General features: G+C 35.0%; 1 pseudogene; it reads left to right on the top strand.

Moving 5' to 3' along the window:
• Positions 1–16,120: 16,120 nt before the first annotated feature.
• Positions 16,121–18,898, top strand: LOC134263948 (ganglioside GM2 activator-like; annotated as a pseudogene).
• The last annotated feature ends 1,589 nt before the right edge of the window (positions 18,899–20,487 follow it).

Here is a 20,487-nt window from a genome sequence, read left to right as displayed (position 1 = left end):
GCTAAAAATGTGTACAACAAAGTTATAGTTTCATTTAGGTTTAAACTTTTTTGACTCCCCCCTCCCTTTTTTTTGGAGAGGCCTCTCCAGAATGCATCAGATAAAAAGTCAGAGAGGGCTACATTATTGCAGCTTAAGACTGTTATAAACAACAATTGGAATATAAAGATAACCTGAAATCACTTTAGCTCTATGGGTTTGTATTCAAAACAAAGGAAAAGTAGCACTTGCACTTGAAACCTTGCAAAAGCAATGGAATACCGTTCATCAAAATCAAAAGCAGATGCACTAAAATTTTTATCTTATATACTATAAAGTCACCTATGCGCCAAATAAAGTTATATCAAAATAAGACAAAAACTTAAGAGGAGAATTAGCGTTTAAAAGGAAATTTACAGAAATTTCTATTTTTAGAAACCCTGACAACACTGTTCATCATAACCAAAAACCAATGCTCTAAGATATGTATCTTAGTGTAGTCAACTCGTCTTGTGTTGTAAGTTATATTGGAACTGATCAAAACTGTTAGAGGAGAAGCATTAGAAATATCAACAATATTTCTATTTATAGTAACCATGGAATCACTGCATTCATCAAAAATAAAAATCAATGCATCTTAGTGCAGTCTACTTGTGTGCCAAGTAAATTTAAAATAAAACCAAAACTGGGTGAGGTTAGTGTTTTGAAAAATTGTTTACAGAAAGATGCATGGATAGACAGACGGATGGACACATTACTATGGCATTAGCTCTCACAAGTAGAGCTTAAAATTACAAACAGCGGACTGCATATTTCATATTTATATTATAAATTTTAAAAGAAGGTGAGCATTTAAAAGAAACTTACCTGCATTTATTTTTTTTTAATCCTAACTTAATAATGTATGCAAATTATTGCATATTTGAGATGCACTTAAGCATGTATATGCTTTATCGGTTGGAAAATCATGTCATTATAAAATTGAATCTCAATAAAAAAAAAGAAACTACTTCAAAGTACATATTTTTTCTACAGTTGGAACATAAAATTTATACCTTAAACTTTTTCTTTTAATGTCACTCGTTCAATTTGAATATGAATTCATGTGCTTTAAAGCATTATGAGCTGAAACTTTGATGTCAAAATTTTCTGTTGCAAAATTGTCATTAACATTTTTTCAGAGACAGAGAAAAAGATCATTTATAAACTTCTGTCATTTATACCCGGTATTTGTAATAAAAGAACTACATGTATTTACACGCTCTGCGTGATGCAAAATTACATTATTGTCATCCTGTACAATATTGTTTTCTTAAACAATACATTAAATATTTGATTGCAAAGAGGTCTTTTAAAATTTCTTAAGTCCGAAATATCTGATATTTTCAAGGCTTTTTTAAAAACAATTATGATATATTACGTACCAAGAAAATTTCAGAACGGGCACCATTTCAAAAACTGGGAATTCGCAGCATCCAATTAGAGGGGGCATTCTTGGGTCAGATTTCGATACTTGCAAACCAAATTATTGTCAAATTCAAACCCTGAACAATACTACTGTACAATACTTTCAATACTCATGCACCAACATCCTTTTTATGGTTTCCATTTTGTGCATTTTAAAATCTTACAAGTCTTGTAATGAATGGAGAGATATTTGCTTTTTATCTGTTTTGGGAAGTACTAGCTGCATCAAACTGCCATGGTTTGCATGTATCTAAAATCAACTTCGATTTGAGATGGCAAAATTTCCACGATTCGTAAAGGTGCCGGTTCTGACGTTTTCCTGGCATGTTAGATATAAACTTCTACACAAGCCCCTGTGGTAAAGTCACTAAATTACGCTAAATCAGGTGCGTCGATTTACCCAAAAGGAAATCTAAAGGACTCAAAATGAATATTTTAAACAAGTTTATACTGAGTTACTGACATTGCAACTTTTCTTTGAAAAATGACATAACGCCTTATATATATAGCACGTCACTGACGTCCAAACACTTAATCTGGTTACATATGCTTTAATTTATTTTTGAAATAAGAAAATAATAGAGTGAGTTAACCATGCATCAGACACCTACCTTGTTTCGGACAACTTTAGGCAATAAACTCTCTTTCAACTTAAGAGTTCAGTGTATTTGTTTCTGTCTTAAAGATGAAGATTTAAATTTTTTATTGACACTGATCGTCATTATGATCATAATGTGATAAAAATACCCCGAGAATGGCCTTGAAGTTATGTCATATTTTACATCATCAAAGGGGAATAACCAGAAATTTATGATTTTGCAATTTTTAGAGTTATCGTTCTTTAAATTCGACTTCAATGAAACGAGTCAGACTTTGGTGAATTTTGTCAAATATCAGCAATTTTACATAAATTTTAAAGAAATTTCTCTATAATGTTTGTATAATTCTTTTTAGAGCTGGTTTTCATTAGTATGTTCATTTCTCCATACATCGGACACAAATTAACCATGCATTGGACACTTTCCGATGCAAAGGTAATCACTACTGTTTTCATAGAGAACCCAACTGACAGCTGTTTTTTGTGGAAATAGAAAATAAAAACTCAAAGTTTTCAGTCAAAATACAAGTTATCGATATATGACGTCTAGAATCTGACTCAATTTATTTCTACAAACCAGAGTATGATAACCCATGAGAAAAATGTAAGAATTACCGCATTACAAGCATTTTAAAGCATTACTAAGGCAAAGTGAGGCATCTTGAATTGTTCTACATTTGTACGACGATATCGTCAGTTGAGAGTTATTTCTTAGATAAAAGATAAAAGTATATCCATATCAAGGATTTTTTAAGCACTCTGATAAAGGTATGATATTTTTCTGGTCTTAATACCGTCTGTCCAATGCATGGTAAACAATTAATGTTCAATCCATGGTGAATTCTGAGTTATTCTTAAAAACTCGATTTTTGATGATATTTTCTCAATAAAGGGCATACATGTATAATTGTGTCCAAATTGATATTTTAATCACAAACTAAATGTTAAGCTTCATTCTGATAATTTCTGTCGGTAGCGATATTGCTAGATCTTGTTGAAGTACAAGGGTGTCCAATGCATGGTGAACTCACCCTATTATATTTTTCCTTCTATTCTACCATTTCTTACTATTTGATATGTAATGAAGCAGTAAGTTTTATTTTATATGACTTCTTCTAGGCATATTGTATTGGGAGGGGGGGTAGTACCCCCACCACAAACACACACCTTTTCCCCAAAACTAGTTTTTATTTTCAAAAAAGTATGAAAGTGTTCATTGAATATGCAGTTATCCCTTTTATTTCTAGTCCTTTTGGGTTGTGTTAAATTTCCTTTTGGATTCCTTTTGGGTTCTTTTGGGTAAATCGACGCACCGCGCTAAATCAAAGATTTTTACAACGCTTGGATCTGTAGCCCAGGTACTTGTGGACAGGACCCCCCCACCCACCCCCCCGATATTCAACCCCGGGGCTTATTTGATAATTTTTTCACAATTTATATTTAGTACACTTAGTCAACATGTTTGCAACAGGAACAAATCGTCAAAACCCAAAAATAATCGCTCCACAAAAAAATACCCCACTATACATTATAAGAGAGAAAGGTAAGCAACTTCGGTTTGTTTACGTTTAGGTAAACGCAACGGAAGTGCCTATTACCTAGTATGATAACACCTTAGAGTGATTATTAGGTCAGGCAAAACTCTCTCAGACGTTATCGTAATAAGTGTAAGATTCTCTATGCAATTCCGTTGCGTTTACTTAAGGAAATTTCAACATTCTAACTGGAATGGTATTTGAGGGATTCTTACGAGATGCAGAGTCAATTCGATAGCACTGACTGAGACAGAAATATATGTAGAGACAGTGTGGACCGACATTTTAGGTGAAAATGAAATAAATACATGTTTTAAAACCCAGAAAGACCAGTGGGGTACAACGTAAACAAACCGAAGTTGCTTACCTTTCTCTCTTATAATGTATATTAGTAATAAAATATCTTATCTTATCTTATCTGTATAGTGGGGTATTTTTTTGTGGAGCGATTATTTTTGGGGTTTTGACGATTTGTTCCTATTGCAAACATGTTGAATAAGTGTACTAAATATAAATTGTGAAAAAAATGTCAAATAAGCCCCGGGGTTGAATATCGGGGGCGGGGGGGGGGGGGGGGTCCAGTCCACAAGTACCTGTGATCTGTAGCTCTCAGCTTTATCTGTCCGAATTTTCTCAAGCCGAGAGCTAAAGTTCTGTCGGGTACAATCGATTTACTCGTCAGTCGGCACGTCAGTATGACTATGAGCCTATCAATTTATCCGAGTATCGATACAGCCCGACATTTTACATGACTAACGTTATAGGCCTAAGTTAACTGAAATCAATTACTGAAATTCTTTTTGTATGAAAACAAACTTACTCTTTTTATCATCTCAATGTTGACGTTTGTAAACGTGTCATGATGGTCACGATGTCGGTGGTCCAATATTTCTGCTTCTGTAAATTACCGATCACGTGATACCAGCAAAAACAAAAGTTAACCGGTTACCAGCAAAATCGACCCTAATGTAAGTCGGTCTCAATGTGTCATTAGGAAAAAAAGATTCTTCATCAATAGACAAAAAAAAAAAAAAAAAAAAAAAAAAAAAATTAATTAATAAATAAATAGTTTAAACTCTCTTGTTATCATTTTCATTATAAAGATAAAAAAAACATAGGTGATATCACTTTTTGCCAGTAAATACCAAAACGGCGCCCCATATATTACACTTAAATTTGATTGCACATTATCTTTATAATTAATTACTTTATCCAAAAATGATAGAAAATTACTGGAAATATACATATGGAAATATTACTCTTAAAAATATGAAAAATTCATTACATACAGTACTTCTGATTTAGAAATTATGAATAATAAACAGAACCGAACCAATGAATTTTACTTCCAGTAACCAGAACTGAAATAATTTATAAATAAACCCTTACCTCACATGAGGTGTAAAGGTCAAAAGTGTCAAATGCCGCGGGGCGATGGTTCATTTTATGTTTCCCGGTATAATATATATATTAGGCTTTATAATCTTTATACTCTGTGTAAATAATTTACTCAATGACTAAAATAAAGATGTTATGAAAATTTAACAAAATTATTTAAACCTGCTCACTCAGTCATTCTCATTTAAGACTATGAAAATAATACTCTGAATTACGATAAAAATGCAATTAATAAATCTGTAATGTTAACAAATTAAAAGTTTAAACTGACTACACTCTTACAAAAAATACGGTCTCGCCAGGCATATACGTATTCGAGTGGTAATTAAATAAAATAAAGGAAAATTAGTACATATACTCCGTAATAAATAAGAAAACTAATAAAACAATCCTTAAATCCAAAGACCCAAACTATAAATTTGACTAAATGAAAAATCTTAATTAACGTCAAAATCTGCCCCCACCCGGGAAACGACCAATTCACAAAATCAAGATAAGCAATGAGAAATCAAAACCAGCCAACCGTGTCAAAGGATCTAAAAATAGTAGCTAATAAGAATAACTCAAACATGGACTAATTCGGATTTCTTGAAATGAATTTATTTAAATGGTCATTTATTAAACTGAAATAAATTTAAACATAGTTCACTCATAATAATATTTACATACAATACAAAACAAACATTTTCCTAATAAATACAGGATATCACACATGCACGGATTTGGAGCAGAGAGTTCGAACCCCTCCCCCATGTGATTTGGAATTTTCGGAGTTAATATTAAATTTATATACTACCTACCTACCTAGTCCTTGTTATGCCCGCGGGCACATAGAACAAGGATAAGATTTCTCCACTTCTCTTTATCTTTAGAATTTCTCTCCAGTTCTCCCCACGTTAGTTGTGGTCCCTCATTTCTTTTTCAGCCGTCCTTCGCCAGGTGTTCTTTGGCCGACCAGGTTTCCTCTTCCCTCCTGGTGTCCATCTAAGCGCTACTTTAGTGATGTTGTTGCCTGGTTTCCTCAACACATGCCCTATCCATCGCCATCTCCGTTTAGTCAACAAAGTTTGCATGTTGTCTGTGTTGGCCTTCTCATGGAGTTCCACATTGGTAATTTTAATTATACCCCCACTTTCTAAAGAAAGTTCGGGTATATTGTTGTTACTCATGTCCGTCCGTCCGTCCGTCCGTCTGTCACACTTTTCTTCCCTAAACTCCTCTTACATTTTACACAATAGGCTAATCATCTTTTGGGAGATGGTTGGTGGTGTCATGTAGATGTGCAGTAAGGTTTCGGAATTTTGATATTGCCCCGGGGGTCAAATGGGGGTCGAAAAATGACGTTTTTTATGCAAAAAGCCCCGTCTTCCCTGAACTCCTCTTACATTTTACACAGTAGGCTAATCATCTTTTGGGAGATGGTTGGTGGTGTCATGTAGATGTGCAGTAAGGTTTCGGAATTTTGATTTTGCCCCGGGGGGTCAAATGGGGGTCGAAAAATGACGTTTTTTATGCAAAAAGCCCCGTCTTCCCTGAACTCCTCTTACATTTTAAACAGTAGGCTAATCATCTTTTGGGAGATGGTTGGTGGTGTCATGTAGATGTGCAGTAAGGTTTTGAAATTTTGATTTTGCCCCGGGGGGGTCAAATGGGGGTCGAAAAATGACGTTTTTTATGCAAAAAGCCCCGTCTTCCCTCAACTCCTCTTACATTTTACACAGTAGGCTAATCATCTTTTGGGAGATGGTTGGTGGTGTCATGTAGATGTGCAGTAAGGTTTCAGAATGTTGATATTGCCCCGGGGGGTCAAATGGGTTTCGAAAAATGACGTTTTTTATGCAAAAAGCCCTGTCTTCCCTGAACTCCTCTTACATTTTACACAGTAGGCTAATCATCTTTTGGGAGATGGTTGGTGGTGTCATGTAGATGTGCAGTAAGGTTTTGGAATTTTGATTTTGCCCCGGGGGGTCAAATGGGGGTCGAAAAATGACGTTTTTTATGCAAAAAGCCCTGTCTTCCCTGAACTCCTCTTACATTTTACACAGTAGGCTAATCATCTTTTGGGAGATGGTTGGTGGTGTCATGTAGATGTGCAGTAAGGTTTCGGAATTTTGATTTTGCCCCGGGGGGTCAAATGGGGGTCGAAAAATGACGTTTTTTATGCAAAAAGCCCCGTCTTCCCTGAACTCCTCTTACATTTTACACAGTAGGCTAATCATCTTTTGGGAGATGGTTGGTGGTTTCATGTAGATGTGCAGTAAGGTTTCGGAATTTTGATTTTGCCTCGGGGAGTCAAATAGGGGTAAAAAAAATGACGTTTTTATGCAAAAAGCCCCGTCTTCCCTGAAATTCTCTTACATTTTACACAGTAGCCTAATCATCTTTAGGGAGATGGTTGGTAGTGTCATGTAGATGTGCAGCAAGGTTTTGGAATTTTGATATTGCCCTGGGAGGTCAAATGGGGGTGGAAAATTACATTTTTTGTGCAAAAAGTCCTGTCTTTCCTGAAGTCCTCCTTAATGTTACTCAGAAGCCTAATCATCTTTTAGGAGAGTTAAATATCTTGAAAATTATGTAAAACATTAACGTTAAAGAGTAAAAAAACATTGCAAGCTGGGAAACATCTTGAATTTTTATGAGTAATTAATGTACAAATGTCAAATGTGAGAGTCATATCTCATCTCAATCAAAAGTTATAAGCAAATGCAACATTTTTGAAAAGTAGGTTAGGCTTCAAGGTCAAGGTCACAGAGTAAAAGTCATGATTCATTTGGAAAGATCTTATCACAGGTAATAATATACATGGATTATAATATGAATGCCCTAACTTTTCTCTTTCAAAATGACAAATTTATAACAATTTAATTTTTTTGCAAGTAGGTCAAACTTCTAGGTCATATGTAAAAAAAAACAAAAAAACATGCCATTCTCACAGGTAAATACTAGTACATAAGTTTAATATGAATGCCTTGTCTCTTCTCATTCAGTAGATATGACCGTGATAACCAAGGTTAATTTTATTCAGACAGAAGAACAGTCTGACATACAAATGTACATATTTCTATATGAATTGCATGGGTAAAATTGGACCAGTGGTTCTAGAAAAGTTAAAAATGTAAAAAGTTTTCAGACAGACAGATAGACAACATGTCACAACAGACGTTATATGACAAGGAAACCAGAAAAGCTCAAATGAGTGTTTTGAAAGGGTTACAATATGGTTGCAGTACTTGAAAAGCTGGGTTTTTTTTCATGCAGAGATATGCATGACCAACATATTCATGTTTTATATTTTCTTTAGTAATTTGTTTGTTTGTTGTAAATACATATCTCATTGGAATTTTTCCGTCATATGGAGACACCACCAAATAATAATGAAGACAAGATGTGTTTGTGAAACACTGATGTCCCTGTCTGGTAGCCTATGGCGAAGGTTGAAGTTTCTCAAATATATGTCAAACTCAAAGGTCAAGGTCAAAAGGTTCAATTGTTGGTATCAGAAAAAAGTCTTGTCACAAGGAATGCACATGTGAAATAAGTAATCCCTAGTACTTCCTCTTCAAAAGTTAATTGCCAAGGTTAATTTTTTAAGTGGTTCAAACTCTACGGTCAAGGTCAAACATATTTATACCTGTTGACAGTTCACAATGAATACACATGTTAAGCATGAAAGCCCTAGCACCTACTGATCAAAATTTAGGCCAAGTTTAAAGTTGGGTATTTTTCTTGTAAAAATGTGTATTCTAGGTCAAGTGATCAGAGGTAAAAATTAATGGTACCCAAATAAAAGGTCTTAATTGTCACAAGAAATAAACCTATAAAATGTGGAAGCCAATTGCATAGCCCATCCCACTTAAAACTTATGGGCAAGGTTATAATTTCTGCAGACAAATATACAGACATAATATAAACACAAGAAACAAAATATGTACATAATTAGTCAAATGGAAAAAAATATACTATTTAATTGGAATCACAAAATAGATTGTTATTTCAGGGATAGGGAGTGGGTAGGGAGATTGGAACACCCCCCCCCTGGAATTTCCTTTGTTATTTAAACAAGACTATATACTGAAGCAAATAAAAAATGATTTTGGACATCCTCCCCCTAACTAAGAAAACATTGGGGTTTTTTTTGTTTATTTGTTTTCAGTGTATGATTTTTTTCTCCTGCTTGTCAGGAAATTCTAGGCATGAATATTTTGACTGAGATGTGAACCCCCCTCCCTACTCCTGAAAAAAATTCTGGATCCGCACCAGTATTGGCAGTAACTGAATGTCACATCGACAAGGGGAGATAACTTCACAATATGAAATTCGTCTAGTGTGGCATGCGATGATCTTTGACCCTTTTTGAACTTTAACCTAATCGTTTGGGTTTATTTTACCCCCACTATACTTAAACTTGTACTTACCGACCTCCATAGGTCCTGTAAACTTCATGAAATATAAATCCAATTATATAACACAAAATGAATTAATCCAAAGCACACCATTCTGCAGCATGTTATAATGATATTCCATTCGGAAAACCTCCGTGCCATCGATTCCGTCACCTTATCAGATGAAGTGGGAATTGACCGAGGTGTACCGAATGGAGTTTAATCAAAAAATATGATAATGGGTGACGCAACGTGATGTGATGTAGAATTTACATGTCAAGAACAAATTTTAAATTAATTCATAACAAACACTGTTTTAACAAAACTGTTCCATCTAGCCTATTCCCAAAAGTATGTACTGTGTGATTGTGGTGTCGAGAGGGGGGATTAGTAAATTTAAAAAGGTCCTAATATGAGCAAAACATTTATCAAAATCTAATTTACATTATTAATAGAATTCAAACTGGTATATAATGAATTAAGCATGTAAAATAAATATAAGAGGTTCTGAGTTATAGGTCACAGGGATAATTTCATACCCAATTTTATGAATGCATATGTAAATTACAGGCACGTAGCAACCGGGGGGGGGGGGGGGGGGCTGCCCCTTTTTTTCCCAACATTACCTGTACTATAAGAAAATGTCCATTAAAAAGATGGTTGCGCCCTCCCCCCACTTTTAACCACAGTATATACATTGCAAGGAAATATGGGAAAAATTGGAAGTGAAAGTAATTTTGCCTTGAAAAAAAAGTGGCCACCACCCCCCACCCCCAACCCCCCATTTCATTTTTTTTCCTTGTTAATTTTTTTAGGTTAGTAAAAAAATTTTCTCAGGTTGCCCCCCCCCCCCAACTTTCAAAAACGATGCTACGTGCCTGAATTATATAGAATTATTTTGACTTTTTCCTTGGTAAGCCGCCCGTAGGATTGTGTATTTAGAGACAAACACCTTAGTGCGGGTATTACTGTCTCATGACAGCATCTAGTTTATTTGGTCAGAAAATCCTCATGATCTTTCTGAGGCATCCATTGTGGAAACTAGAAAGTTTGCACATGTCTCCTTCTGTCATTCTCCAGCATTCTGCCCCATAGAGTAGGACAGATAGGACGCAGCTTATATATATTCTTATTTTTGTCCTTCTACTTAGGTAATTTGTTTACCAGATGTTCTTGAGGCTTATAAAGGCACCGCTAGCTTTACTTAGTCTGGCCTTTATATCTTTGTCCGCACCCCCATCTGATGTTACTATGCTGCCAAGATAGGTAAATGTCGTTGTGTTGCTCTTCTCTGTAATTTGGATGTTTTACTTGAATATGCTTTTCTAGATGTGATAGTAGGGTTGTCATCTGCGTAATCTAGGTCTTCAAGACTGGTAAAGAGTATCCATCTTATTCCTGTGTTGTTGCCATTAAGGGTTGATTTCATTACCCAGTCAATTGCTAGTATAACAAGATGTGTTTGGGAAACACTGATGCCCCCGTATAGCAACATAGCGAAGATTAAACTTTATTTTTAATGCAGATAAAATACTCGTATCTTGGTACCTAAAGTAAGGCCTTTTCACAAGAAATACAAATGTGAAATATAAAACCCTAGTACCACCTATTCAAAGGTAATGACCGAGGCTAACGTTTTTAAAGATAGCTAGGACAAACTCTGGGGTCAAGGTCAAAGGGTCAAGGTTGTTGGTTTCTAAAGAAAGGCCTTGTCTCAAAGATTACATATTGAAGTATGAATGCGCTTGGCCCTTACCGTTCAAAAGTTATGGCCAAGGTTAAAAATTGTAAAAAGTAGGTCAAATTCCAAGGTCAAGGTCAAAGATGTTGATATCAAATGAAAGCTCTTGTCACAAGGATTACATATGTGAAGTATGAAAGACCTAGCCCTTATTGTTCAAAAGTTACGGCCAACGTTAAAGATTTTTCGCAAATCTCCAAGGTCAAGGTCAAAAGGTAAACAAGATGTGTTTGTGAAACACTGATGCCCCCGTATGGCAATATAGTGAAGATTAAACCTTTCTTAAATGCAAATTTTATATATTGGTACCCAAAGTAGGGTCTCCTACCTGGAAATACAATTGTGAAATATGAAAGCCCTATCACCATCTGTTCCCAAGTTATGGACAGGTTAAAGTTTTTTCATAAGTACAGAATTCTTTAAAATCAAGCTCAGAAGGTCAGGGTTATTGGTATCCAATAAAAGGTCTTGCAACAAAGAATACATTATGTGATGTATGTAAGCCATTCTTCTAACCATTCAAAATTTATGGCCAAGGTTAAAAAGATTTTAAAAGTAGGTCAAACTCCAAGATCGAGGTCAGAAGGTCAAGTTTATTGGTATTCAATGAAAGGTCTTGTCACAAGGATTACATACGTGAAGTATGAAAGTCCTAGCCTTTACCATTAAAAAGTTATTGCTAAGGTTAAAGTTTTTACAGAAGTACTGAAATCTCTAAGGTCAAGGTCAAGATTATTAGTATCCAATAAAAAGTCTTGCCACAAAGAATACATATATTTAGTATGGAAGCCCTAGCTCAAAAGTTATTGCCAAGGTGAAAGTTTTTCATGAGTACGGAAATCTCCAAAGTCAAGGTCAAAAGGTCAAGGCTATTGATATCTAATAAACGGTCTTGCCACAAGGAATACACATGTGATTTATGGAAGCCCTAGTCCTAACCGTTCAAAAGTTATGGCCAAGGTTAAAATTTTATAAAGTAAGTCAAACTCGAAGGTCAAGGTCAAAGGGTCAAAGATCTTGATATCAAATGAAAGATTTGTCCTAAGGATTAAATAAATAAAGTATGAAAGAACTAGCCCTTATCGTTCAAAAGATATGGTCAAGATTTATTTTTTTAAAGAAGGTCAAACTCCAAGGTCAAGGTCAAAGGTTAAAAGTTTTTGGTATTCAATGAAAGTTCTTCTCACAAGGATTGCATATGTGAAGTATGAAACCTCTAGCCCTTACCGTTCAAAATTTATTGCCAAGGATAAAGTTTTTTCAAAAGTACGGAAATCCCCAAGGTCAAAGTTGTTGGTATCCAATGAAAGGTCTTGCCTCAAAGAATACATATATGAAATATAAAAGTCCTAGTATTTACTATTAAAAGATATGGTCAAAGTAAAAGTTTGGAATTTTTGTGTAAAAGTGGATCAAACTCCAAGGTCAAGTTCAAAATGTCAAAGTTGGTGGTACCCAAAGAAAAGTCTTGTCACACGAAATACATATGTGAAATATGAAAATCATACCTCCGCTAAATCAAAAGTTATGGGCGAGGTTAAAATTTTTTGCAGACAAACAGAGAGACAGGCAGAGAGACAAACAGACGGACACGACAAAACTATATACCCCCGAAACTTCGTTTACGGGGGCATAAAAAGGAGAGCTGACATCACACACCCCTGCCTCACGCCAGATTTTACTATGAAGCATGCATCTGATGAGCTGCCTATAGAGCAATTAAACTCCAAGTAAAAAGCTTTTATCAGTTCTACTATCTTTGGTAGTATTCCATAAGGTCTTAAGATCTTCCATAAGCTTTCTCTGTGGATACTGTCAAAGGCTTTTTCAAAATCTATAAAGTTTAATGTAAGCTGTCTTTGCCACTCTGTACATTGCTCCATAATATTTCGTAGGGTAAACACCTAGTCGCAGCAGCTTTTTCCTTTCCTAAAACCTGCTTGCTCTTGTCTTTCTTTGGCATCTATTGCAATTTTAATTCTGTCAATTATTATTCTGCTGAAAATCTTACTAGGTATTGATAGTAAGGTGATGCCACTCCAAATATCGCAGTTAGTAAGATCTCCTTTCTTTGGCACTTTAATGATATTTCCTTTGGACCATGTCATTGATATTGTGTTATTATTCCAGATCTTGGTGAATAATGAGTGTAAAATGTCTGCTGTAAGGTTTGGATCTGTTTTAAATAACTCTGCTGACAGTTGGTCAGATCCAGGTGCTTTGTTGTTCTTAAGGGCTGTTATTGCTTTGAGTATTTCAGCTTTAGATGGTTCCTCTGTTTCAATTTCTAAATCAGTGTCAGCTTCCGGTATGTGTGCCAGTTCGTTAGGCTCCGGGCGATTCAACACTTCTTCAAAATGTTCTCCCCATCTTTCATCTTGTTCTCTTTCAGATGTAATGAGGTTGCCTTGCTTGTCTTTCACAGGCATGTTTGTTTTTCTTTTCCTTCCACTCAACTTTTTTGTTATTTGATAGAGATCTCCCATTATTTGTTCAGAAGCAGCTTTCTCAGCTTCTCTTGCTATGCCTGCTATAAAACTGTTACGATCTTTCCTTGTTGCTTTCTTCACATCTCTATTGCAGTTGAAATATTGTTCTCTTACTTTCCGAGTGGGTGTTACATAACTTATTTTTAAGGTCTTTCCTTTTGTCAATGATATTCCAAGTATCTGGTGTGATCCATTCCTTATGCACCTGCCTCTTAAACCCTAGAGTCTTCTTGCTTGATTCGCTGAACAGGTTGCAGATTTTACCTTAGTGTTTGTCAACCGCTTCATTCTCAACATCACCACATTGTCTTAATAGAGCATTCATTATTTATTGTTGTAAGAAATTCAAATAGGTGATATCACCTATTCGAATTGGTGATATCACCAATTTCTATGTTAAATGATTCATTTCTTGTCACAAAGAATACATTTGTGAAGAATAAAAGCCTTAGCCATTGCCGTTCAAAAGTTATGGCCAAGGTTAAATTTTTTTAAAAATAGGTCAAACTCAAAGGTCAATCATAGTTTAATAAAGAGAGAGTTTATGCATATTTTCACCAAATGATTTGTTTGGAATTCCTCTGGTGGAGCATTTTTATTTGAAAAAAAAACACCTTCAAATTGCTACCATGATAAAAAAAATATCGGACCATTTATTAATTGGGTTCAAATATGGTCGCTATTCATTTAATATCTTAAAGATCATCTATCAACCCTTGCAGACTAACACCAACTCTCACATTAACCCTAACCCTACGTTGAGAAATGGATTGTCACATACGCGTTTAGACGGCATTCAACTTTGTAACACTAAAAAAAATGGTATTGCCACATACGCGATTAACGGGGAGCAAGGCATCCCGCTGCGTTTTTCCTCGGTCCTCGCGGGGGCAGTCAAGCAGTCAGTCAGTCAGTCAGCGGAGGGGCAGGATACTGTAGAGCCCTGCGCTCGGAGCTCTCGGCGACTCGCCGTCCGTGGAGCCAGTCCTGACCCTAACCCTGACCCTAAACCCTAACCCTAGCCCTAGCCCTAGCCCTAACCCTAACCCTAACAGCCTAACCCTAATTCATATTCTAACCCTAACCCTAGCCCTAATGTTAACCCTAACCCTAGCACTAACCCTAACAGCCTAGCCCTAATTTGATAAATTGATAATTGGTAAAATACATCTCGAAATATGTCTTTCAATAGAGGCTGAGAAATATCATCAAACAAAACCCACCAATGGGATGAGGATGGGCGTTACATTTGTACTCTGGGTACAGCAATGCAGGTTTATTGCAGCCCGGAGGACCGGGCTGCTCTATACATATAAGTTTAAGTGTAGGTGTATGGGGATTGGGGTGGGAGTAGTTATTCAGAATTAAAGGTTTTCTAAACATTGAAAAGATTGTTAATCAGAATGTTCTTTCCCTTTATAAATTACGAGACACATAATATATTTACTTCAATAAAGTGAATCTTTAAAAATATACAAGTTTTTCATATTTAATATATAAAGTTGCTTATCGTTTACTATCGAAAAAACGACAGGTCCCTTATTTTAGAACATCAAATTTTACTTCTCGCATAAAAACGTACTCTACACAGTTCGTGTTTTATATTCTAAAATTGAAAATTAAATATATTTTTGAATATACTAGGTGATGCATGTGTCTAACTGAAATTTATATTTTATGCAGCCAACATTTACTCGAGGAACTGAAGTTTAAAATGGTATCGTTTTTGATTGATATTTATCCGACTAGAAGTTTTCACAATATTCGCGACTATCGTCTCCATCAATTAGACGCAGGCCTTTTCATACATATCGAAGTGGTTTGATGATTAAGACTCATTTCCAATGTTTACTTTATATATTTCCCGGGCGACAATTGATGATTACATCAATGTTTTCTTGTTTGTTCATATTTATTGCATATCCAAGTAGCATATGCCTTGCGCATCTTATTTGTTACTAATTAAAGTAAAAACATTAATGTTTCTTATCTGTCCATTACTGTTTTTAGGTGCAGTATATCTTAGATTTAGTGTTATTTGACCTAATTTTCCATCTTTTGTTTGCTCTTTGAACAAACATGTCTGCATCGTCACGAACGTCCATCTTTCTTCTGAGACATGCGAAGGCCACGTCAACAATTTCTGTGGTGGTATAAATATAGCATCGATATTTGGAATGTTGACAATTAAATTTATTTGAAATTTATACTACAATAGCATTTTTTGGTTATTTTACAATAGATAATAAAAAGAATAAAATGGTCACAAAAACATATTTGTCAAGCAATATATACCCGGTTTACATATAACTATTTTCATGAAGAATCGAATATCTGGAAAAAAAATAGATTAACATCCGAAAACATGCGTACCTATATTAGATAAACATCGGTTAACACTATAATGTCTTTCAGTATAATTTGATGCCCTTGAAAAAATATAGTTTGTCTAACTAAATATAACTTTTTCAAATCTTTGAATGTTGGTCGAACATTTCACTCGGCTTGTTCTCTCTAGTACCCAGGTGTACTTGATCTGTATTCGCAATCAGAAGGTGAAGAAAGAAAGATGGGGGGAAGCATTTTCTGTCTATTGGTGGGACTTTCTCTGGCTTTGGCCGAAATAACACAACTTCAGATGACCGACTGTGGTAATTTTAGAGCAGATATTTACAAATTTCTAATCTTGCAGGTACGTCTTTAGTGAGTTGACTTCCATTGACGGGAAGTGCAGTAAACTGCCCCTGACGCCGGGAAACCTTTCTATGTTTAAATGGGCCCTTTTTTAAAGAAACAAAATGTAACTAGTATATTATAGTTAGATAAAAGAAAAAATACATGACAGTAGTTTTTCATTATTATTAATTGAGCAAAATTTCAACTTCTAACATTGGAAAACTTTATTTCAGTAGTAAAATCTTAAACTGTAATGATTATAAATTGCAGGATTACTTTAAAGTTTCCTTTAAAAAAAAAAGCATGAAAGATCACAGCTAACAAAATTAAGAATCAGTGCACAATCACTATTTATTGAAACAGGCAGTTACCGTAAAGCAATTATCCTTAAGGAAATCCGTTTATGCTATGCTTCCAAATTATTGGTTGAAAATGAAAAAAATAATCATTTTGTACATTACTGCCCTGTGTATTACAATAATCGATTTCAATTTGTTTTTTTTTTTTAAATTATGAATTATATACTGTGGTACTTATCCCATAAAAGAAATTAATAACCCATGTGATAATAGTACTACAAGACGTTTATGTAACTCAAAATTGATAAATATTTCCATTTCTAATTTTTTTCTCTGTGATAACTGTTTGAAAGTTGGGGGAATTTATTTCTTGATAATTCTGCCGGAATGTAAATTAGGCAGGTCGATAGGTCAGCAGCTAAGGAGGCCTAATACGCATGCAAATTTCATGCGCATCTGTCTCTGTGTCTGACGCTGAGTAGTCCAAATATGCATGAAAATCTCGTGCGGCTGCCTTTGTGTTTGACGTCAGTGTTCGAAGACTATTGAAATTGGCATGGAAGTCCTCGTGTAATTTAAATCTATTAGTCTACATTTTTAATGTCTAAGTCTACAATTTTATTTCACAATGAAATGGAAATATAAGGAATCACTGTCTAGTTTTGAGAGTATGCCAGGGACATCAACAATAGTGGGAAACATGGGATAATTTTAGCATAACGGGCTTCGCCCGTTATGCAAATTATCCATGTTTCCGCTATTGTTGATGCCCTGGCATACTCTCAAAACTAGACAGTGATTCCTTAAATATTCTCTATGCAGAGAAAACAAATCCAGGAATTATAACGAATTTTATATTAAACTGTATTGCTTGCAATTATGTTATACATGTAATATTTCTTTTTTCTGCCGCGTCTGTCATTTTAACCGCACATTTACATCAAGTTACCAACATGATGATGTAAACAAGTGGAATTGAAAATTATTAACTTTTTTTTTTCTTTCTTATTAACTTTTTTTTTCTAAAGAAGACGACAGTAATTTCTTTTACGTCAAATCTGCAGCCAGAAAATTTCATGTCAAACAATCTTTCTCTCCCTCTCTCTGTCCCTCTCTCTCTGGAGGGAGGAAGATTGAGTTCTTTCTTTGAAGAAACCGCAGCTTACTTTAAAAAAAAATAAAATGCTGAAGTTGAGGAACTAGTTATTTAATTACACGTTATTCAAATTTTACAACCTATACTGGGATAAGAAATGCATTAATTAGCTAGGTTGAAGAAAGTCATGTGTTTATATATTTTTTGCTATCTAAGTATATATTCATGTATTTATACTTATCAGTCTAGTAGTATTTTATTTTTGTGATTATTTTTCCAAACCATGGTAATATGTTTTCAGGTTCCAGTAGTGATGTCGTTATTCGTAGCGTTTCTGTGACCCCTATGCCGGTGCAGGTCCCGGGTGACATACATCTCTCCGTTGATGCCAGTCTGACAAATACCATTGGAAGCTCAAGAATGTCCCTCTCTGTTAAAAGGAAAACGTTTCTAGGACTGGAAGTTCCGATCCCGTGCCTGCTCCACGTCGGCTCCTGGTATGTAAAGCCCATCATTCTCTCTCTCTCTCTCTCTTATACAGGTTAGTATCGTAAAAATGTTATGTACGAACTGTTTTGTGTGTCGATCGGAATTTTCCACTTTTCCAAAAGAGGGAATGATGGTGAAGTTTTTCACCTTTGTGATGTGCTAAATACCTTTTTGTTTCAGTACGTACAATGATCTTTGTACAACGGTTAACCAGATGATCACTGAGGACTGGGCTGGAATCATGGGGGGTATCGGTAAACAGATCCAGACTATGCTGAGCAGTGTGGGGGTCAATGCTAGTCAGTGTCCCCAGCCCGCTGCAGGATATCCGTATCAACGACTACACCATCAGTATCCCAAGTATTCCATCTGTTCTCACCTGGTTTGCAGCGGTACTTGATCAAGTTTATACACTGTATATAAACTGTATGATTATTACTTTTTACTGTGGCTAATTATACATGTGTACCTCTACATGTATCCTAACCTGTAGGATTAAAAAAAATCTTAACACTTTTCTCTAAAAAATAATTTTTTTTCAAACGAAATTATTTCCAGTCGTGGTTGATTAAGATATCTGACGTGGCTTCTATTATAGGGTGACTACCATGTGAATGTAAAAGTGAACGAGAACGCCACGGGGAAACAGCTGGTTTGCCTGGACCTCCAGCTCTCCGTCACACAACACAAAGAGCCGGGGGAGTTCCGGATGGCTGCTTGGAAGACGAAAAAGACATTCTCAACACTGATATTGTCCAACTGACATCAATGTGTTAAATAAAGTTATCACTGTTCCATGTTTTTTTTCTGTGATTTATGTGGAAAGGTCAATCTTAGTACGTTAAAAGTACCTTAATTTTTTCTCTTTAGGCCTTAGAGAAGTGGACAGGCTTTCGCCTACATCCATGTAGGCGAAAGCCTTGTCCATTTGTCTAAAGAGAATGAAAAGTCCTTTTTTCTATTCTTTCGTTGTACTATTGTCTTTTCTAAATTTTCAATCTGAAGTTGAAAATGATCATATGTCCATTCATTTGTTTTACACATTTTTAGGAAAAGGAGTTTCAAATTGTTAATTTGAATAAAACTCGCAAGATGGACCATTTTCTCATAGACTTCAATGCAATCTTTGTTAATTAAATACTGCTTAGCCTTATAATTATTTCATTAAAGAATGGAGGCGTACAACGCAAGGACAATCCCCCCTCTGAGAAAAGACATTTCTCAATTCTAAAAGTTCATGAAAGCTATACATGCATTTTTCAAAATTATATGGTTTATATCATCTTTGACAAATTCAATTCTGTATTTCATTGTTTAAATATTTTATTAATTTTCACTCATGTTTTTAGGATATGTGAAAACAAAAAAAAAGAAAAATCTTCACGTGGCATTCGAACTCTCTCCATAGCAATGAGTTTGGTGCAAGACCGACAGCGTTAACCATGCACTACGCTACGAAGTGTGATTTAAATGGACGGGTTTGTTGAAGCGTATTCATTCAGAAATGTTCGATTTTCATATAGAATGGGTTCAGATTCCATTTTTTGGATAAATGTAATAGATTTCACATTTACATTACCATTCAAGCGTTAACGAAGAATGGAGACTTGACCCATGCATGTTCAAATTTCATTTTGTATGCATTACTGCAGTAAACCCATTTTCCACTAAATATGATTAACTGTCAACTTTGGGAAAAAAAGGTTGTCAAATGATATGTCATTCAGTAAAATTAATTTATAAAATGTTTTGAAGATGACATTATCGAAAACATGATTTTAGAGAAATACAACTTTTCCGTGAATTTTGAAAAATGAGAAACATACCCCAGAGCGGGGGATTATCCCCGCATGTACGCCCTCTTTCTTTCTGAAACTTTCGGTAAATCCTTTTCTAATCTACTATAAACCCCTTTAATCTAATATCAGTCAAGTATTATGTACTTGATTGTTATTTGAGAATAGAGAATGTGATCCATAAGGGTTGGAGATCCTTAATTAAATCTTACTTTTTGTATTTGACATGTGATCATGCATTTCATTTTTTGCAATCTTTCATTTCAAGTGTAGATAAACAAAATAATTTTGAAAAATACATTTACGGATGCATTTAACCAGAAACGATATTTAAAAAAAAAAAGAACCATAAAACTACTCAAATAAAAAGATGAAAGTTTACATCCATTTAAATTGTTCAGTCTCTCTCTCTCTCTCTCTAACATCATTCCAAAAATTTTGCTGTGTACCAAAGAAGGTAAAGTACATATGTGAAAAATTAAAAAAGAAGTCGGTGACCAATTTTGAGTTATCTACTTTTTATGGAACGCCGTCACTGCCTT

The sequence above is a fragment of the Saccostrea cucullata genome, unplaced genomic scaffold (genome assembly GCF_032062105.1).
Source record: "Saccostrea cucullata isolate Sc308-1 unplaced genomic scaffold, CSIRO_AGI_Scuc_v1 ctg12083, whole genome shotgun sequence".
In the NCBI taxonomy this organism is placed as follows: Eukaryota; Metazoa; Mollusca; class Bivalvia; order Ostreida; family Ostreidae; genus Saccostrea; species Saccostrea cuccullata.
Note: the sequence above shows the minus strand (reverse complement) of the source record. Positions and strands in the feature narration are given on the sequence as shown.